Source organism: Corvus cornix, chromosome 2, assembly GCF_000738735.6.
Source record: "Corvus cornix cornix isolate S_Up_H32 chromosome 2, ASM73873v5, whole genome shotgun sequence".
Taxonomy (NCBI): domain Eukaryota; kingdom Metazoa; phylum Chordata; class Aves; order Passeriformes; family Corvidae; genus Corvus; species Corvus cornix.
This window is the reverse complement of record NC_046333.1, coordinates 34,851,723-34,873,314: the sequence shown is the minus strand read 5'-3', so window position 1 is coordinate 34,873,314 and position 21,592 is coordinate 34,851,723. Positions and strand designations below refer to the sequence as shown.

General features: G+C 41.8%; 1 protein-coding gene across 7 annotated transcripts in view; it reads left to right on the top strand.

Annotated features, from left to right (window-relative positions):
* Nucleotides 1-10,343: 10,343 nt before the first annotated feature.
* Nucleotides 10,344-21,592, top strand: part of LOC104688987 (myosin VIIA and Rab interacting protein) — a 209,909-nt gene continuing 198,660 nt past the window's right edge. For all 7 annotated transcript variants that reach the window (XM_039549151.1, XM_039549148.1, XM_039549145.1 and 4 more), the window contains exon 1: nucleotides 10,344-10,563. The gene's annotated coding sequence lies outside the window, so the exon portion shown is untranslated. The remainder of the gene's footprint in view (nucleotides 10,564-21,592) is intronic.

Genomic DNA, 21,592 nt, shown 5'->3' with positions numbered 1-21,592 from the left:
ACACAGTCTATTCTCATTTCCTTGTAGAAATGGATGTGACTGTCATTTCCAATGGAGTGTATTCTCTCCTTCCCTTGGTGTCTGTAGGTTGTGCTCCAAAGTGTCTAAATCTTATCGCTTTTACTTTAAAATGCTTATCATATCAAATATTAAGACAAATTTGAAGCAAGCAGCATGATTTTATAGCAGAATGCAGGTGGGTTTTTACTGTGTGTCTCTCTCTCAGCATTGGCTCCAAGGTAAGCAATACCTTTGGGAAGCTCTGTCCCCTGCCAAGGCCATAACAGGGGAGCTTCAGAGAAATATGCAGCCTTGATTTCTACCCCAGAGCCTCAGAGGACCTTTTATACACTGATTCTGGGTCATTACAGAACTGGAAGAGAGGAATGAGATGCTGTGCAACATGGTAATACCAGGGCTACATCGGGCTTCAGAGCTGCATTGCAGTGTCCTGATGTTGTTGGAAATTCTATAGCAAGGCCAGAATATTGTTCACTGCTTTGGGGTGGAGTCTCTTAGTCAAAACGAGATCCTGTGATTCTTGAGGAGAATGGCAGGGAGGAATCCGACTTTGTTCCAAAACAATGGTATGACCTCTCCAAAAATGATGTGTGACACCTGTAAAATGAGAGTTTGTTGCTGTTGAGAGCTCTTGGAAATGTTTTTAGGGATTTTTTTTCTTCCCATGCATCTTTAAAATTTTGTCTTTCCGGAGTTCAGCTTTTGGTGGGTGAACTGGTCTCAACCAGAACCTGGCTGCTTCACTGTTGCTTTTTTCTTGTATTGCTGAAACCACCCTTTCACATAACTTTTACTTGAAATAATAAATTTAAGTAGTAATCCTGCAAAGTAAGACACAAGTTATGTCCCAACATGATCACACAAGGGAACTTGGAAAGGTGTGAGTTTATTTTCTGCCTACGGGAATCACTGACTGTAGTCTCTCTCATCACTTGTTATTACAGCACCATCTCTCATAACATACCAGGCACTGTGTAAGCAGAGATGGAAAAATTGCAGATTATGTGATTTTTATCTGTTCATCTAGTGACTTTAAAGGAACACTGAATGAGTCTGGAAAGACAAATCATGTGTGTATCCATACACAAGGACTATTTTGGTTGAGATGCCATATTAGCCACAACCTACTGGGAAAAGATTTTAAAAGTTTTAGAAGATTCCCTGAAATCTACAGACCTTGTTTAATCTGAATGGCAGGATCTGTGTTAGTTAATGTTCCAGTGTAGATAAGGAGGATAGATTCCCCCATTAACAACTGAACACAGTCCACTGAGGTACCTAATTTGTACTTCATTTATAGTTTCTGTTTTGCCTTTCCCTGAGTTCCCGAGATGTGATGTACCAGCTTCCATGAGCGCATGTATCTGGTCCCCTAAAATTTTCTCAATAAGTAGGAATAAATGTTGAGCTGACCTAGAGCTGACCACCAAAGCTGGTGCCTCATGTCCTGCTCTCGAACTGCACTTGGTCAACAGACTGAAGGAATTTAATTATTCATGCATCTGGTAAAACCCTATGTATTTCTGTCTTCTTATAAAGAATTCATCCTTATCCTCACCATTTTCTGCTCAGAGAACCTCACTTCACAGATAAAGCTGTGTTTGGGGGCTACAGGGAGCCTGAATTTTCTCTGTTTATCCATTTGCATTCCCTTTCACTTCTCCACTGGCAAAATATCCCCTTCCACCAACTGAAGAACCTTGATAATGCCTTTGAGAATGGAGTACTTTCAAATTGTTTGGTACTTCATATGGAGATTTTTTTAAATGTTTATGCATGTAGTAGAGGTAAGATTAAATTGCTAGAAAGGGCAATATAGCTGCAAGTGAAACAAATGAACCTCAGATGTAAAAGCTAAAGTCTTTCAGCAACACTGGCTTGACAATTTATTTGCTATTCTGTTTGAGGGTTTGGTTTGGGGGCTTTTTTGAAAGAATTATAGCTTGCAGTGGAGCTATTTGCATCAAGTGCATTGACAGGGTATTGAAAGTGTAACTGAATCTATTCACATTAATGTCATTTAATATAGACCATCGAATGGTTTGGAAGTAATGAAGTCACATGATGCTTATGGTGTATGCTGGGTCACTACTAATAGCTGCTGTGGAAACCTTATTGTCTCTTCTACCACAGCAGTGCATAATTGTAGCAGGTTTGTTTTTTCAAGGATTACATTCCAGAGCATTTCAGAGAAAACCAGAAATTAATGACCTTCACCAAAAGTAGTTTCATTAAAGGAGAGCAAATTTCTCACTTTTCTGTGACAGGTGTGGTAATAGGAGTGAGGCTTCATTTCAGATGCCACCTCAGGACCACTCCAGCTTTGCTGCTCAGGCACAAGGAGATAAAGCTACAGAACCAGGAGCACTTGAAATAGAATGGGCTGAAATCTCTAGTAAGAGCTATGGGCCATCTGCTGTTCCAGAAATCAAGCCGTCAAGCAGTGATGGCTGTAAAAGTTTAATTGCACATTGATGGAGGCTGGCTCTAAATGGGTTTGCATACAGGGAGGATCCAAACAATGCCAACTTGTTACAGGGAGCATGGTAGCACATGGGCAGCACACTGGTACCAACCTACCAACACCTGGAAAACTCACCTGCCCTGGAAGGCTGTTGATGGCCATGATCTGCCTAGGTGTATTTAAAGAAAATGAACATTGGTCTGCAGCTTTATATTTCAGTTAGGGTCTAATGCTTGCCCAGCTGGGCAACCATCCTTCTAGCCATCCTGAGTCCTGCTGTGAGGGCCACAGGCATCTTTCCTGACACAGAGATTCTAGTCAGCAAAGAGCCAGTACATCGGAATAATTCCTCATAAGAATGACCACAAGAAAAAACTAAGGACTTTCAAAGTGAATGTCAAAGGGTTTTTTTAATCAAAAAGGTTGTTGGATTAAGGCTTGGCTGCAGAGCTTTCTGTTCCTGGTATCACAGATGGCCTGGGCACAATAAGACTAACTATTCTCTGTGCTAGACCCTATTTCAGTAAAATTTATCTATAATTGTTTTAATGACTTCGTTAATGATTCACAGATATCTTATATGCACTATTTACTCATCAGTCTTCATTACCCCACGGCCTACAGCAGAGATGCCACCGAGAAGAACAACAATAATTGGTACTCATAGGAAAATGAACAGTTTGAGCTGTGCAATTAGAGACTGGTCTCTCCCCTTAAATACTTAATTAATAGATGTGGGTATTCTGCATTTTAAAATTCTAGTGGTTGTATTTTTATACATTCACCAGGAACTTGCATAAGGAAATGAAGCTTAGTGTATAAATATTTGTCTGGATTGACACACCCTATTGGTCTGAGAGCTGAGAGTTACAGAGCCGAGCAGGGAAAGAGGATGTATGTCATCTGGGCCTGGGTCTGCTGGAGGGCTGGCATATGCCAATTTGCAAACTGGAAAGGTAGTTCTCATAGGAATAATAAAAACGAGACATTCCTGAAGTCTAGGTCTTGTTTGGGCAGAGGGCAAGGAGTTAAGGAATAAGCCTTGCAGGGCTGATGCTGGTCTTGCAGAAGAGGAGTACATCCGTGCAGTGCCTGCAGCCCTCTGCAAGGACAATGCAAGGTGAAGTGACACGGTCCTGTCAGACACAATACCTTTAAAACAAGATGGAAAAGTAAAACGGCTTATCTGAGGTCCCAAGGCAGATCTAGAAAAAAGAAACTTGGTTGTATTTGGGACAATCCCTGGAGGATTTGATTTGAATAAAACCACACAGTCATTTCTGCAGCTTGTGACAGATATAATCCTTCTCCAGTACATCCCATGCTCTTTTGGGGGTAAATTAAATAAGAAGAATTTTACTTTGTGTGTGAGAAAACACCAAGGAACAAACTGATTATAGAAAATCCAGGGAGAGGAATTAAAGTGTTCATGGGATAAGCTCTTTGAAACAAGCACAATGTATTTTCTATGCGCTTGTATGGAACAAGCTCAAGGGGTACTGAGCATAATCAAGGCATGTGAGAGGTTGTGCAAGAATATGTCAAACAGTAACATGATTAGATGTGCCAGCATCCAACACATCTACTTTCACAATACTTTGACTCAGTCCTTTTCTGGAATGGTGCACTGGCAGGCAACTTTCTTTTAATTGCTTTGACTGTTGCTGATTTGTCTCTAAGCTTTGGGTTTGGGAACAGAGAAACTACCTTTCTGAAAGAGTCATCATGGAAATAGCTTCTTCTTCGTAATTTTTATTTTAATGTCCATCTCTGCTAGATGTATCATGGAGAAAAGATTCTCAGAATATCTGTTACTACTGCTCCTGGGTAAACCTTACCTGTCAGTGTATCCAACTAATATGGCTCAGAAACATTTATGAACTAGCCTGTGTCATTTGCAAAGAGCTTGCTTCACTGTCACCAGGCATTTTTGCTGTTCACAACATCCATTTTTTCCTCAGCCATGTGCTACTGATTTTGAACAGATGAATACCACAGAAGAAGGGACTTCGATGTAAGATGGCTGCATAAAAGTTTGTACTGTGCACAAAATTGTACTGATTTCCATCTGATGCTCTAACGGGAAGGGGAAAAAAGTGAGCAAACTTTTTCTCTTTGAAAAGATGAATTTTCTCTTTGACTCAGAAGTGGTTAAATCCTATACCCCCAAATGATTGGTTGGAAAATTCTGCTGATCTGGTTTTGTTTACCTTATTTCCATGCGGAAATTGCTGTCAGGATTAGGGTTTCTTTCAAAAAAAAGAAAAAAAGAATTTCTGAATACTACTTTATTCAGGATGTACTAAAATATAAGAAGTTAATATAAAGTATTTTAATTTTGACTAATCCTCCTTAAAGAAATTCACTGGTTTTGTACTGCCTAGGATTTTTAAGACTCTGTTCATGAGGATTTGTTACATTATTGCTGTGGGTTTGCTTGTAAAATATAAGCATAGAATTATATAATGTATACTCTATGCATCTGAGGATAGTTCTTCTGTATAGAGTTATATTAAGGCACAGAAAAGCATTTAACACTGTCACCTTCATTTATCAGCTTTAGCCCAAGGCAGCTGGGTTGATGACAAGATCGATTTTAATAATTTCAAATAATGGAAAGCATCAATTTATTTGAATAATAGGTATTTTTATGAAAACAACCTTCTAGAGTGTATTCTTGTAGTCTGGCTCTAGGTATCAGAGGTGTTAAGTAAAATAAAAAATTCCTGATAGTGCTAGAGAATTGAAGCAATGAACTCAAAAGAGAGCTGCAGGCGTAATAGTTTTAGATGGGTTTGTTTTAAACCCAAAATTTCACAGCCATCTGTTGATTCTGGTACAAAGAAATCAAATGAAGCTGAAAGAAAATACCACTAAACACAAGAGATCAAGAGCTAAACCAACACTCGCCTGTTTGTTCAGTGCTTGAATCTGTGAAGTCAAATCCGCCTTAACATGAGCATTTTCCTGTTTAGTTGGAGACTTGCACAGTTTTTCTTATTCCTCCCCTGGGCAACACTGAGCTTTTTCTCATTTTTTTAGTTTGTGAAGAAGAGAGCGGAGCTGAGCCATACTAAAGATGCTGCCACATCCTCAGTGCCACTTTGCACGGGACAAAAATGCAGCTCTACAGAAAAGCTTTGGTGGACATATTCCTCTGGCTGCTGCTCGTCCTCGGATTGGTGACTAAGAAGGAGTTATTGCATGAAAGGTGGGGCTAAGTGGAGAAAAAGACTGATGTAAAAAATAAACAAATAAACAAAAAGCCACCCCCTGAGGATGAAAGGCACTTGTTGCATGTGTTTCAGCCACTGTCACAAAATGAAGTCCATTCTTTGGGGAAATTGAAGAAGTCACCACACCTTTTTAAGAATTTTCTTTTTACTTGTCCAAATGTAGGACCTTAATCTTGTCCTCACCCATATGTGTTTGGTAGCAATCATAAGGGAAGAGCACTGAGTCTTCGTTTCGTTGCATGCAGCTTCTTCCACAGACACCTTCAAGCTTGCATTTATGCACCCTGAATGAATGAGGAAATCTGCAGTAACAGCAATACAGCAGCATCGTATTCTCTTCTGCAGCTTATTCCCATTCTGATTATTCCCATTCTTTCCAATAATTGTGGGAAGAATTTCCCTTACTATTTTCCCTTACTTATTATGTATCATATGTTTTTTCTCTACCATCTCTCTTACTAACTCATATTCCTGTTGTTGCCTTTTCATTGACCACAAAACCACAACCACAACAACAACAAAAAAGCCCCTCCTTTCTCTCCCGGCACGGATCATAAATTGTTTTTTCTGCATTAGTTACAATTTGTCTGCAACTGTTTTCATTCCAGTTGTGAGAGCTTGGTAAGTTTGTGTCTTTTCAAAGTGTTAGCTTCCCTGAGTTCTGCGGCTGATAGTTAAATACCACAACTCCCTCAAGCTGTCTCCTTTACTAGTGTAGGTATGTAACCTTAATTTTCTCTTCTCTCAGCTTTCCTCTTTCTCTTTTCACACTTAGCATTTGTCAGAGCTCCTCCATGTGCTGTGAGGCTTGTGGGGTAGGGAGCATGGCTGTTGAAATCTCCAAAAAAAAGTTGTGGCAAACTGCAAAAGCAAATTTTATGCCCTGCCACCTAAATACTGTTAAAAATGTGTCCATTCTTTTCACTTCTTTCTCTTCTTACTAATTTTCTTATGGCCTATGAATAACTTCACTATTTTAACTTATTTATTATAATACTCCATGTTTTGCATAGACATTTTGTAAAATTATTTATATTTATGAAGTTCTTTAAGACCCTAAGATAAAAAGGTTACAATGACTTCCAAGTTATTACCATCAAATTATTGTTAACTACATTTTGTGAAAATACTCTGAGGTCTTAAGAGATCAACTGAAAGCAAGAGAGACTTAATTACTTATTACTGTCTTCATTTGCTGCCCTGACATACCAGTAGGCTGAAATAAATTCATAATTGGTCCCTGTGGCTAACACAGCAGCTGGTGGCTTTTCAGCAGGTACTGTCCACATTTGCATCTCCAATTTCCTTACTAAAAAACCCTACTTTAATTGAGAAGGTTAGGACACTCGGAAAGCAAACTTCACAAAGTCCTCCTGGAGTAGTCTGTGATTGTCAATGAATAATCCAGCATGACTGTGTGCATTGGCTAACATAATTTTTCTGCATCCCCCCCATGTATCCTCTGAGGGAATACTAAACCAGCACAAATCTTATTTTCTCAAAAGCCAATGTATTTGAAGGTTTTGCAACAATCGTCTGCTGTACAAGAAATGGCCAGAACTCCTGATCATATGAACTCCAAAAATCTTCTATGGCTAGCAGCCCCATTCCATGGATGCTGAGGGCAGTGGGAAGTTCTTTGTAGAGTGGGACCTCCTGCCCTGAACTCTTGCTCTAAGGCTAAGGCAGGGTCCCACAGGTCCTGACATCAGCCTGTCCTGATCTCCCTAGACCAGTACAGCCAGCTGGTTACAGAGCACAGCTTAGGGACAGCCTGAAGAGTCACCTGTTGGTCACTGCAGCCTTGTAGCCACACGTTATGGCATCACTGGATTTAGTGCTGAGCATTCCAAGCAATACAAGCCTCCTTATTTCAGTCTACATTTGGAGGCCTTTTTTCTTTATGGAAAAAGGCTGTATTGTGACAAGAGAAACTCACCACCAAGAAAACACATTATTTTCTTGTCCTGCACCCCTTTATTACCAGATCTGCCTCCCATTTTTTACAAGAATTTTCCCATGCTGCTGCTTAATCAGCACCATATGGCAACATGGTTGGTGTTTCTACAGATGTGTTCCCCGGGTCTGACTTCATTTTTGCTTCTCTCCACACTGAGGTTATTATCACTGAAAGATGGCATGGTCTGTAGTGTAGCCTAACCATGGTGAACATAAGGAAAACTAGGAATTTCAGAGCTATAAGATGTGAGACAAGCATGCAGGTCAGTCCCCCTTCCCTGATGACTGCTCACTCTTGCCAGTATCCCTTGCACCTCTCAGTGCCCTGCTCCTCTCTGCAGCTGCCAGGCACTGGGTGGGAAGGTGCTTGGGCATGTGTTGCTTGTGGGGTAAAAATTCCCATGCCACCACTTGGAACTTGTCTTTGACTGGATACTTTATCTTCCTTAGACTTCTGTTTATTCTGCACACTTATTCAGATACTTATTTTAATTAATCAGTGGCTATGTCTCATGTGATTCCAGTGAAAGCCTGGCATATCTCAGTTTCCCCATCTATCTCTTATGATCTGGCCTATAGGGGTGAAAAAGATTTTATGCAGGTTTGAAGTTCTTATTTTAGTTTGGTTTTTTATTGTGAATAGCATCCATCAAAAATACTTGCTACAGACATAAAGAGAAGTCAATTTCTTTCCAAATGAGACACCAAAAACCTGTAGATGAGGACCAATAGGGCATCCAACAAGTAGGGTAGAGATACAGCCAAACAGAGAAGTCCAGCACAGTATCCACAAGATGATTACAGGATTTCTTCACTTATGCATTGTTCCCTTTCCCCTCTTCTAGTTCTCTCAGTTGTTAATGGCTGGCTTAGCTGTGCAATAGATTAATACCTTCCCCGTGGAGTACTGTTGCAGTAAAAACATGAAAATGTAAACATGTAAAAATGTACTGATTTACATGTAAACATGTGAAAACATATTGATTACTTCACTGGTGTGGAATGAAAGAGTCTCAAGTCCAATGCTTTACCTCCAGTGGAGTAGAATGCGAAGTATTACCTAGAAAGGAAAAAACTCCCTGTGTACCTAGTTGCACAATGTTGAGGCAAGGGCATGACATTACTCTTGCACTCAGTATTAGCTTAGTAGCTTGAGTGTGAGGAGCAGGATGTCAAACAATTTTATCTGTTTGACCTCATGGTTGTATAATCATAAGCACTATAGAATTATCGGTGTTGGTGGCTGACTTTAAAACATTATTCTTCCAGTGTTTCAGCTGAAAGTGTAAGACTCAAGAGTGGTTTGTATCCAAATGTTTTTTCAATTATTAGAAGTGCTCAGTGTGTTATCAATTACTCTTTTAATACAGGCAATATGTGACCTATCGGTTGAGTCAATCCCTGATTTGTTGCCATGTCATGTTGCTCTTGAAAAAATGTTACTGCTGAAAATAACTGGTTCCTTTTCTTGTTTTCATTTAAAGAAGTAAAAAGTTTCTTCTGTTTGGGAAACATCAAAACATGTATTTACCTATAGATGTGTTTGGGAAATACAAAATGATGTTTGATGCAGAGTACTTCCTAAAGTTGTTTTTGTTTGTTTGTTTTTTGTATGCACATTTAAAATGAATGTGATGTTTGCCTCACAGAGTGGCACCCATTTTACTAACACAGGCAAGTGTAGGTTAGCATAGAAGTAAACGTTTGCTAAACCAGTTTATTTGTAATACCGTGAAATTAATGTAAACAAAAATACTCTCCTAGAAAATATTTTCTTTGAAAACCTGCCAAGATTTATTGAATTCATCTGTCTTGACAGAGCACTTCAGCTGAGATCAAATAAACCCATACCTTGCAGTGAACAGCTGCAGCTATTTTAAAATGAAGTTAAGCAAGCATGGAAAAAGAAAAAGAAAACGGGAACGACAAATAACACCAGGGGGAAAGTAATTAGCCTGATACAATACAATCTGCAGTGATTCAGGACATAAAAAAGCGCTTCCACGTTACAGCGGTGACTCACTGATGAGCTAAACGACTGACCAGGCCGCACCTTCCTTATGACTACCCGATGCGCCGCATCCATATGGCTGGAATTCTCGCCCGTTCCCAACAACCGGCCTCTCTTTTCCTTTGCTAGACACCCGCCACGGGCGGCCCGCACCACGGCGGGGCCCAGACAGGCACCGCCTGGCAGCACCTGTGCCTCTCCCGGCCAGCTGGGGCTTAAGTGGCGCACGGGCCGCAGGTGTCCCCCCGTCCAGCTGGCGTGCCAGCGGCGGGCAGCCCGGGGGCACACACCGCGGCGGCGGGAGCCTGCTCGTTGCCTGTCGGGGGCGCAGCTTTAGGGATGGATGCGCACTGGGGCGCGGGTGGGGGGAACGCGGAGGTGCGCGCAACTCCCGCCCCTACCGGGCGCGCCGCCCCCGCCCCCCGCCCGTCCCCTTCCCGGCGATTGGCGGCAGCGCCCGAGCAGGTGCCGGTGCGCGGCGGGAGCTGCCGCCGCCGGCACCGCAGCAGCACTCGGTGGCGCGTCCGGCGGGGTGGGGAGGGCTGAAGGCGGCGGGCGACGACGACAGCGACAGCAGCAGCAGCAACAGCAGCAGCACAGCAGCAGCAGTGGCGGCAGAAGCGCCAGCAGCAGCAGGAGGAGGAGACAGCTGCTCTCGCCTTGCGCGCCGGCCGGTGCGGAGCGGGACCGGGGCACCTGTGCCCCGGCGGCTCCGCGTAGGTTGTGCCCGGGGGCCGGCGCCGGGCGGCCGCAGACCCCTCCGTGCATGAGCGACGGGGCGCAGCCGCCGGCGGTGGCTCTGCCCGTGCCCCGAGCGCGGGGCACTTCCTGCCTGCCTGCCATTGTGGTGCAGCCCTCGCACTTGGCCGGGGGTGAGTACGGCCGGGGGCGCGGGCCGCCGCCCCCCCGCGGGCCGGGACTGGGCCGGGCTGGGGGCTCCCCCGCCGCGGCAGCGCGGGGCCGGCCGGCGCCGTGGGGCGGCCTGCGGCAGGGCCGTGGTGCGGGGCCGCAGCGCCCGTCGGGGGCGGCCGGGCTCGGACCGTGGGGGGCCCCGCGCCGCTGGGGAGGGGTCGGGCGGGGCCGGGTGTCGGGGCGTGCTGGTGGGCGAGGCGGGCCGCTGCTCCGCGGCAGCGCGGCATTAGGCTCTCCTTTAATTACCGGACAGATGTCTGAGCAGCTTCGTGGTGTTCTGCTGACAGCGTGGCTATTCGAGCGCTGTCACTGCAGTGCATCATCATCGTTATCACTGGAGCGCTTTAGTCTTGATCAACTTCCCCGGGAGCCCGGGGAGGGTTTCAGCGTGGCGCTGCCGCTGTCCCCGTTTCATGGGAGCATCCCGCCACGCTGCGCTTGTAATTTATGCCTCAGACAGAAGCAGCGTGCGTTTTCCTAGTATCAAGGTCAGTTTATCGTAACTGCTGAGGAAAATACCATATGGCTCAGACTGACTTTTCTTAGGGAATCTAATTAAGTAGGAGCCTGTGTTGTGCTGGGATTTGTGTTATGTTTCAGGCAAGCGTAACCGAATTAGATTGCAAAATGCCTTAGAGTGTGCGTGCGTCCCTCCTCAAGCATGTTTGTGAGGACATTAACTGTAACTAGCAATCTGTTTTGACATACTATGCTTTTTGCCTTATACCTACCATTTTACTATTTACTGCGTTTCTGAAAATGTGGGTAGCTGCCTTGCTATGGAGCCAGGAGTTTTTTAGAATAGGCACAGCAAAGATTTTAGCAATAGAGGTTTTTACTCCTTCCTCTTATAAGCCTTCTGGAAGGCTAGGGAGAGAGAATGGAGGGATAGTTAGTCTAGTTCTCACATTACCAGACATCTTTCTGATTTTGACAGACCTATTGTCAAACTGGAGAGGATTTTATAGTTGCTTATTTATGGTGATAGCTGTTTTCAGTGAACTGCATTGAGACCATTAAGTCTCTGCTCTTAAATGTCAAACAGTAGTGTTTGCCGCTTAATTCTACTTTTAGAAAGTAAACAGAGCTGTACAAAAAGCAGAAGATGCTGCATCTTGTACGTAGTCCCTCAGGCTACTGCCTTACCCATCGTTACTCAGGTATCAGATTGTATCAGAGTATATTTACTGATGCCTTATGCCCAAGCATCTAAAAATGTACTTGGCGGTTCTGTAGCCTTCCTGGGGAGTTTGTCAGGTAACGTAGTACAATGCAGTTAGAAACAGGGGAGTATAATTTTCAATACCTGTGGTACGTTACTTGCCAGTAGTGAGAATGCACGCAAGTCAATTCCAGCCCGGTAACCCTCACGGGGGTGAAACATACTTACAGCACTACGCCCTGTGACAGGATTTGCCTCTTAGACCAGCTGCCTATTCAAATGACACAGTATTGTCCTTTCAGGCAGGGTAATGCTTTTTTGTCTTCATCTGAACCAGTGATGTCTGGATCTAGAAAACTAAGTTAAAACTTTCAATTTTTTTCCTGAGTTGGTTTCTTGCTTCCATGCTAACCTGATGAATACATCTGAATGCATTACATAGAGTGTACCCAAGTATATGAACGCAGTAGGAATTCACCTTTCTTGCTTCATACTTGCAGTAAACAGAACACTTGAAGGGCTTGTATTTAAATGAAGAAAAAAAAAATCCCCAAAGTATGCATGGGTGATGATGAAGAAAGGCTGTGTGTACCAAGTGCACTATTGTTCATAAACAGTACATCTGTATGAAAATGTGACTCCTTTGTATTGCTGCCAACATTAACATGCCCTATTGTTATAAGACTGGAAACTGCGGTTTGGCAGCATAAACCACCTTAACTTGCCCTTGGAAAGCTGGACAAGTTGAAAGAAACTAGTTGAATACAGTTCCATGAAAACCATAGGGACAGCTTTTCTCATTGAGAAAACCCATTGAATTGTTGGAGTGGATTAATGCTGCCTTCCCGTGGAATGCTTTATTCACCTTCCTTTTGGATGCAGGTAGATTATTTTTTTAGAAAGATTCTTAGGGATAATAAAGGCTTCTGGCTTACCTGTGAACCACTGACAGCCAGAGAATAAACCAAGTTTCTTATATTCAGAGATTTATAGCAGCTTACTTTCAGAAGAAGCATTTAGGGCTTAAGGGATAAGGAATTTGACTTTTTGGTGTGAAGTGAAGCACACCATGCTATTCCTCAGTTTACCAAAAAAACTTTACCTTTATGATATAATCGGGGAATTTTACAGAAGGGCTGAATACAATGTAATTTGATAAGACTTCAAACGGTGTCTAGTTTTGTGCATCTCTTTTTGAGATTGGTCAAAGATGCCTATATCCAAAATTTTGTGAATTTACAGAAACCCAAGAGAAAAACCTCCTATACATGTCCGATATACCAGTAATTTCTGTTGTTCATATGGTAGACTAGTGATTACAATGTGCCTGCTATTTAACTTTCAGTTAAAACATGCTATTTTTTTTTTTTTAACAATCTTGTAGAGAAATGTCCTGCTGTATTTTTTTAAAACTTCATTTTCAGTAAATAAATATTATGCTTGACATTCTGTGCTCTGAAAATAAATAAAGCACACTGTAGTGGAAAGCAGTTTAATGAACCACCTTAGCAGCTTTATTGTAGAGGAAGAGAGTATAAAGACTGCAGTGGTTTGACTGGTCAAAAGCTGATATCAGCATTATTGCAATAATGACAGATTTTTAGATCTTATGGATACTATTCAGGGAATAGGAACACAATAAATTTCCAGGCCATTTGCATTAAATTTCAACAGCACAGCTATATATATGTATATATTATACTTCTTCAAGAATGTTACGCTAGGAAACCACCTCATCTAGCAAGTTTTTACTGACCAATTAGCCCCTGAACTGAGTAAAAGAAACAAAATGTCTTGTTACTTTTTATTACCTTTATGCTTCACTTACCTTTTGATCCATTGACCATCATAAAAGGGAAAACTAATATTGGTGTTTGGTGTCAGATTATTGGAGTTATTACTATCTACTGGTTGTTTTAAGGTATAAAGCATTACCAGAGGAAATGAAATACACATTCTTCAAGGCTAAGTATACCTCCAAACAAAACATCACCTATTGGGGTGGAGCTGACTACTGTGGAGATTAATCTTGATGAGACACTTTCAATGACATTGTCTCCACTGGCTCATGGTAATCAGTTAAATAGTTTTCTAGAGTTTTGCTGGCGTTGACTGGAAGCAGGGAGGCAGCTCTAGCCTGTCCTCTTGCTGAACACCCAAGCTGAAGTTCTGCTGTGGAGCACTTCAAGAAATTCGTTCTGGACTCTTCCTTGCAAAATGTGCTGCTTATTGATGGAGAAGTATAAATGGCGCAGCTACAGTTTCTGGATTAAGTCTGTTTAAAGGGTGCTGAGGTAATGTTCTGTAGAAAGTGAAATGTAGTATCTTCTTGTGATAGCAACCTGAAGTGTAAAGTCTCATTCAAAGGCTGTTCAAGTTCATGGCATTCCCACTGTCTTTAATGAGTCTTGAAGCCAGGCAACAGCCTGAAATCTTTGGGGTTTTTTAATAATAAAATAATCCCTTCCCCAGCACCCTCCACCTGTCTCCATGCAGGATAATAGGTGGTTCTGCTGTTGTAAAGCAACTTTCTGCTCTTGGAGGAAGACAGTACATAATCTGTTGTTTTCTTTCTCTAAAGCAAAGAAAGCAAAATATGTTTATAACTTGTGGAATAAACTGTTCTGCTCTTGTGATGAGTTTTATCTCTTCTGAAACTAATACAAGAGCTTCTTTTCTTCTCAGGCATTACTTGAGGGACAGAAGATGTTTTTAGTGGGGTTTTCTTCTGCCGCTTTTGAGCTGTATGAACAGGACTTTGTGTCCCAGGGTAATCCAAAAAGGAAAGTGCCGGTTTGTGCTATTATGATTAATTGCTACAGCATGGATGTGCAGTGTATGATTCAAGTGCTGTTGACAGAGACGCAACTAGCACTGACCTGAAATACCTCAAATTTCAGAAGCGTACCTATTTTTCTAACCACTGTTAATCTTGCAAGAAGTTGATTCCTTTCTTTTCCCCTTATGAGAACTGGTCCTTTTGCCCCTCAGAGATCATCCCCAGGAGTGTTTGGTGTACCTTTCTGGAAGTTCTTTCAGTGCTTGCATCTAGCTGTCATAAGTGCTTTGGTATTTGTTTGACAGACCATGACTTGGATTTAAGTTAAATCATAGTGTGTGAATTGGAGCACCATCAGGTTTCAAAAACAATTGAAAGAGCTTTGGGAGGATTCAAAAAGGTGATGTTGTTTTTCACTATCTCAGCTTGTCTTGATCTAAAAGTCAGTGACAAAATTTGTCCATGTGTTGATTGCTGCAAGCACAAAAACCATGGGTTGAGTCCCAAATGAGAAGAAAGCAGTTCACCTCTAGAGGAGGATAAGCCTGATTATTCCATCTCCCACACTTCTTTTCTAATGTTTAGTGGTGAGGTTTCATATTCCTGCTGCAAGGTAGTATTACAGGTCAAAAAGAGGCAAATCATTGGAAATACTGTGGACTTAGGTTCCACACATGATTAAGTGAGGAGCCCTAGTTAGTTCCTAAAGATGATGGCTTGGTTATGCTGTTCAAGTAGTAAATTATGTTGGACTTTAAAAGGTGCCTGTGCTAGCTGGATGATTCCCTGAACCTGTAAGAGGATGAACTTCAACTAAAGGAGCTGTGACACTGCTCCAGTTTGGATCCAAGTATCAGTGAAGCAGCAGTCAAAACTTGACACTGAAGTTGGCCTTTGAACTCCAGAAAGTGATTCACCGTGTCTTATGCTTGAATATAAAAATTCTTTATTTGTATAAACTTATGATCCAGAACTTCAGATTTGTGTTTATTGGTCTAGTTTCAGGTTATCTCCATGTTGTGCAGTGTAAATATAAAAAAAAATCAGCCAAACACTGGTCCAAAGCAGAGCCTCTTTTGAGCACAGCGTGGAATTGGTCCCAGTGTCAACAAACGAATCCATTAACTCCTCCACGTGACAGATTAACCCAGCTCCTTTGGTTTGCAGAGGCTTTTTCCAGCTCTGGCTCTATTTTACTCTTGTTTTATGCCACTTGACAAATGGTTATCTAAACAAACCAAAGACAACCTGCTCCTGAAATCCTTTTTTCCGTGCACAGGGCTTAAGTTGTGTGTCAGCCAACTACAGCTCATCACAAAGTCTCAGTGAAATGGGACATGTGGCTTTATACATGTCACTTCATTGTTGTATCTCTTATGATCCTTGCATCTTCAAGGAAAAATCAGGGTTAGAAGCATTTTGCACAGTGTGTCACAGTGAATGTGGAAGGCACAGTCTTAGGAACTTATTTTAGCTTTTTATTTTGTTCATTTACTTGCTAATCTGTAAAATTCAGTAATTTGCAGTGGGGTTTCCTGTCAGTGGTTTGAATTAACAGTAATTTACTGTATTAAATTTGTTTTCACGTCTGGCAGCACTAGAGAATACTGCCTCATTGTGGCAACTGCTGTTGGAAGCATTTTCTTACTTCTAAAAATAGAACTTTTGTCCCTCTTCTGGTCTTGTAGGAAGATTCTCTCAGTGAAAGTTTAGCTCTTGGATAAATCTTAATGATATGTTCATGGGTGGTATTTCACAAGAGGGATGAGGGATATCAATTAGTGCAAGAGATGTTGTGAGAAAAATATCCATTTTACTGTGTAGGATATTTTAAGTATGCCTGTGGTATGTTTGCGTATTGGTTGGATTTTATATTATGGATATTTTGGTAGCAGTCAAGCAATCCACACTTAATTGTTTACTTTTGTATTTGGCATGGATTACTCACAGTATGTCTTTTAAGTTTTGATGAGTTTCTTAATTTATCATAACTCTTTTGCCTGGATTATTGAAAAGCAGAATTATATGCAGATGCAAAAGCTTCCAGAGCTGATTGAGTTTTTACAAAAGTTTCACCTTTTCTCTCAGTGTTTTTTTTCCATATTAAAGATGTTAATAACTCAGATGAGAAGGCTTATCATCATTTAACTCAATAGTGATACTTTGGCATCTTGAAGTTGTAAAAGTTATCTTAGTGGACCTATTTTCTTGGTTAGTTTGTTGAATGTTATCTGTAGGAGGCTCCTCTCTAGTTGTTCTAACACATAGTGACTGCTGTGGTGCTGGGGAAGGCATTTAACTTTGAAATACATACTTGTCACATGCTGCTCCACAGCTTGTACAGTAGTGGAACTTCTGTATCATTTGGTTGCTTCAGGTCATACAAAAACCAGGATGTTGGCATCCGAAATAGGGATCTGCACAGTAGTATCGCAGAATGGGTCAGTTTGGAAGGGACTATCTGGTCATCTGGTCCAACCTCCCTGCTCAAGCTTGGCCATCCTAGAGCACATGGCACAGGATTGCATCCAGGTTGTTCCTGAGTACTCCTGATGAGGGAGACACCACAACCTCTCTGGGCAACCTGTTCTAGTGTGTGGTCACTTGCTTGAAAAAGTTCTTCCTCATGTTCAGGTGGAGCTTCCTGTGCATCAGTTTCTGCCTGTTTCCTCTTGTCTTATTGCTTGGCACCACCAAGAAGAGCCTGGAAACATCCTCTTGGCACCCTCCCTTCGGATACTTAGAGACATTGATGAGGGCTCCTCTCATTCATCCTTTCTTGAGGCTGAATAGGCCCAGCTCCCTCATAGGAGGCCCAGCCTTTCCTCATCAGAGAGGTGCTTCAGTCCCTTAATCATCTTTGTAACCCTGCACTGGACCCACTTCTTGAGCTCCATGTCTCTCTTGAACCCAGGAGCCTGGAACTGGACATAGCATCCCAGATCTGGCCTCACCAGGCCTGAGTAGAGGGGCAGGATCCCCTCCTTTGGCCTGCTGGCTGCACTCTTCCTAATGTACCCCAGGACACCATTGGCCTTCAGGGCCACAGGGACACTCTCCTGACTCACGGACAGCTTGTTGTCCACCAGGACCCCCAGGTCCTCCACGGAGCTGCTTCCCAGCAGTTTGGCCCCCAGCCTGTGCTGGTACATGGGGTTATTCCTCCCCAGGTGCAAGACCATGCATTTGCCTTTGTTGAATTTTGGACAGGTCTGCTCTGCCCATCTCTCCAACCTGTCGAGGTCCTTCTCAAGGGCTGCACAGCACTCTGGGGTACTGGTCACTTCTCCCAGATTTGTGTTGTCAGTGAACTTGCTGAGGAGTCATCTGCCCCGTCATCCAAGTCACTGATTGATAAGTTAAATAATATCCTCAGTTGTATTCTCTTATACATTCCTCCACAAGAAGGGAGATAAATAATTGAGCCTTCCCAGACTTAATATGGCATTGAACCCGAGTTTTTCTGGGCGCAAGTACTAGACTGGTATTTCATATATTTACACTGGTAAAGTGAGTGCTCACTTCTCTGCCTGCCTCTTAAAATGGGACAGAAACCCAGCAATTCTTTGAAGGAACCAAGAAGTATTCACCGTTTCTTTCGTCTCCCTTCAATCCGTATGGCTCATTTGAGGGCCATTGATTGTGAAAGGCTGGGACTACAGGTGTCTCAGGAAAAGGTTGTGGCATGTGTAATGCAGCAGAGGTGGGTGAATGTATTTTTGCAGTCCTCACTCTTGAGCTAATGCTGAGAGGAAAGGTAGGAGTACAAATGAGCTTTTTGTTTAGTATTCTCTTCATACTGGCTCAAGCTTAGAAAGTACAGTGTGAAGCCTGAATTTCCAGGTGTGCTGGTTTGTGTTTTGATGCAAAGGTGGAAGAAGGGGCATAACTCAGTTCAGTGGCTGCTGCTCTCTCTGTGCAGGGAATCTGGGTACATAGCATTAAGGTTTTAGCCCCCCTTTGCAGGTTAGGCATTCAAAGGGAAGCCCTTGCAGTCTTGTGCTTACAGATGTGCAAATTTCTAGCTGTATTGGACTCTTTGGGATCAGTTGCATTCCCTAAGTGCACACGCTGGCTTTCTTGCTGGCCTGTGATGATTCGCTCTGGAGTTGGTTGACAGTCTGTTACAGTAATGAGCTGAATTTCATGCTTTAGATTGAAGGCACATGGAGAAGAGGCAAATCATCCAAGATAAAATTACGTGTCAGCGCATTACTGCTCCAGTTTTGTCTTTTTCTACAAGCTGTCGTCTTCATTTCTGGAAGAGTGATAGTCAGTCTCACACAATCAGAATACTGTCAGACCCATCATCTTGACTACGCATTTTTCCATAAGACAGTTGCTACTAAATAGAGAAAATAGAACTGAACATGGTTTGCCTAAATTCAGCATAAACAGTGGAAGAGGAGACTGAAGTAAAATGAGAATATACACTAACTGGAAATCCAGTTGCTGTGAACTATGTGCTATCAGTATGTGCCAGATAACCTATGATCTTTAGCAGCTGTGGGGACAAATTTTGGATAAGACTTTCCTCTAGCTCAGTTTAGCAGAGAAGATTATTCTGGTCAATCAATTTAGTTTTTGTATCACATTTTGAATTCCGAATGGGATTTATACTTGTGTATCAGTTGTAGGCCTGATACCTAAATATAAAATAATCATCTGCTTATTCAGATTCTCTTTTTAATATGACTTTTTTGAACCATCAGTGGTAGATGACAGAAATTATGTCCTACAATGTAAACTTTAGTGTTTTCTAAATTTTTTTTTCTATTTAAATAAAATGGCTTCTATTTTTTTAGAAACAGTTTTATATGCTGTGTTCTGCCTTTGGGAGAGTGCTATCCTTAGATGAGAGTTGCCGTTCTTTCTTGAATGGAATGTGACTTCAGTGAGATTTTTAATTCTGTGTCATGGTTTAACCCCACAGCGCTGTACCAGCTACTAAGAAGAAAATGAACTCTATCCCAGCTGTCACCAGGACATTCTGCTGTTTCATATTCAGTACTTAAAATAACATAAAATATAGAAGCAAGAAGAGTGTGAAACTCATGTTCCTAAATAGATTAAAATTTAAAACCATGCAGTACTAGCCTTTGACCTGTGAGGTTTACAATTTCACCCATTATAGTATATTCCAGCACTCTTTTAGACAAATGTACATATAATTATTGTGATAACTTGCATTAATAAGGAACATTTCTCCCAGAAGGAACTGAATGATCTTCATGGGTTTTTTTAAAACCTGCTGCTTTACCCCTTACCCTCCCCAGTGGAACAAATGTAACTTTGCTCAGAAGCTTGCCAGCTGTTGGCCTTGCTTTTTGCAAATCTCACATAAAATTAGTCCAAGGCTGAAAGGAAGATTATTTTTTTTTTTTGCTTTGGTTATAGACTAGGAAATATGTGCAGTAAAACACAGTTAAAATCAGTGTGGGTACAAAGAATAACATCCTCTTTCAGATCTTTGTCTTACATCTCATTTAAAATGTGATACACGAGATACAAGTCCCATATTGAAGTCAGGTGAGCTGTATTTAGTTTTTCAGTCAAAGGGGTGGCTTTTTATATTTCTGATGAGTAGATTTTCCCTCTTCTTACTTTGAGACATTTGTTCATTTCTAGTGTAGAGAGAGGAATACCCAGTGGTTTTTGTGCAGCTTCTGGACATTCTTGAAGTTTAAAAAAGATTAAGAAATTTGTGGCCAATATTAATTATGCCTCGTTTTAGACTTAATGATGTGCCAGCTGGAGTAGAAATTAATTTAGACAGTGATGTTTTTTAAGTGTTGGGTTTTAGCTAAAGTCTGTTTTGTTCAAGTGTGTTGACGTAACTCAAAGCACTATTCAGACCCTATTTTTGTCACCTTATATATGTCAAATAAAGTGTGTGACATTATGTAATTTATATGCTAAATGTTGTGACATCTGCATAAAAAAATAAGCATAATGACCTCATGTGGGCAACTTCTTTTGGACAGTTCAGTAAACAAAACTTTTTAAAATATGAGGGGTGGTGAAGGAGCTGTGTTGAGGACAAAGTGCTTGTCTTCCTCTTTGGCTTAGAGACGTGACTGTCTTGTTGTATGATTTAAAAGAGAAAAATGTTCACCAGTAAGATTATACAAGGAATTTCTTGTAGTGCTGAAAGAGTTCTGGAAAGAATGACAAGAACGATTGAGCAGTATTATTTGGGTTCTGAAAGACTGCTGAAGGAAGAAAAGATGAGCTTGCTGGTGACAGAATCGAAGATCTAATTACTCGTAGGTTTCATCTTCTTGATTTTCTACCTAGAAAATATAGACATGGTAGAGTAGCAGAACAGAATAGAAAAACTCTGGTGAAAAGTTTGGTTGCTCTAAAGCCGAGACCATGTGGGGGAAAGATACTCTGTATGAAATATTTCAGTTGCAAAGAACTGGGTTGAAGGAGTTTGTGGTCTTGGTTCCTCAGTTACCACATTCCATCAACGCACATAAGCAGCATTTTAAAGCAAAACTTACACTGTGTTGTGGAAACCGGTGACATCTTGATTACAAATGTGCTCAGAAATGGAAAGGATTTTAGGATATTCTTGTTTGGGGAGCTCTCTTCCAGATACACACTGGTGTACACAGATATCCCCAAAGCCTTCTCTTCTCCAGGGTGAGCAGTGCCAGTACCTCCAGCATCACTGCCTGTGAAAGTTGCTCCAGTCCCTTAACCATCACTGTGGCCTTAAGTATATTTCTTGTTCTGGGGAAGCCCAAACTGGACACAGGATTCTAGATGCAGCCTCACTAGTGCTGATTGTTTTGCTACTGCATAAAACTAAGAGGTCTGTGTTGTACAATATTCAGGGTGACCACTTGCATAATTAGCTTTATAATGTGGTTCTTTGTTAAGCAGAGAATCTGTCTTAAATGTTAGTTGGCACTTAGCCCACAAAACTTTTTTTTTTCTCTCCACCCTCCCAGTAATGCTAATCATCTGCTGAGACTCCAAGTCCAAACAGCTTAGCTGTCATGTGGGTGACTAGGAAATGCACTACTTGCCCTTTTTTCTT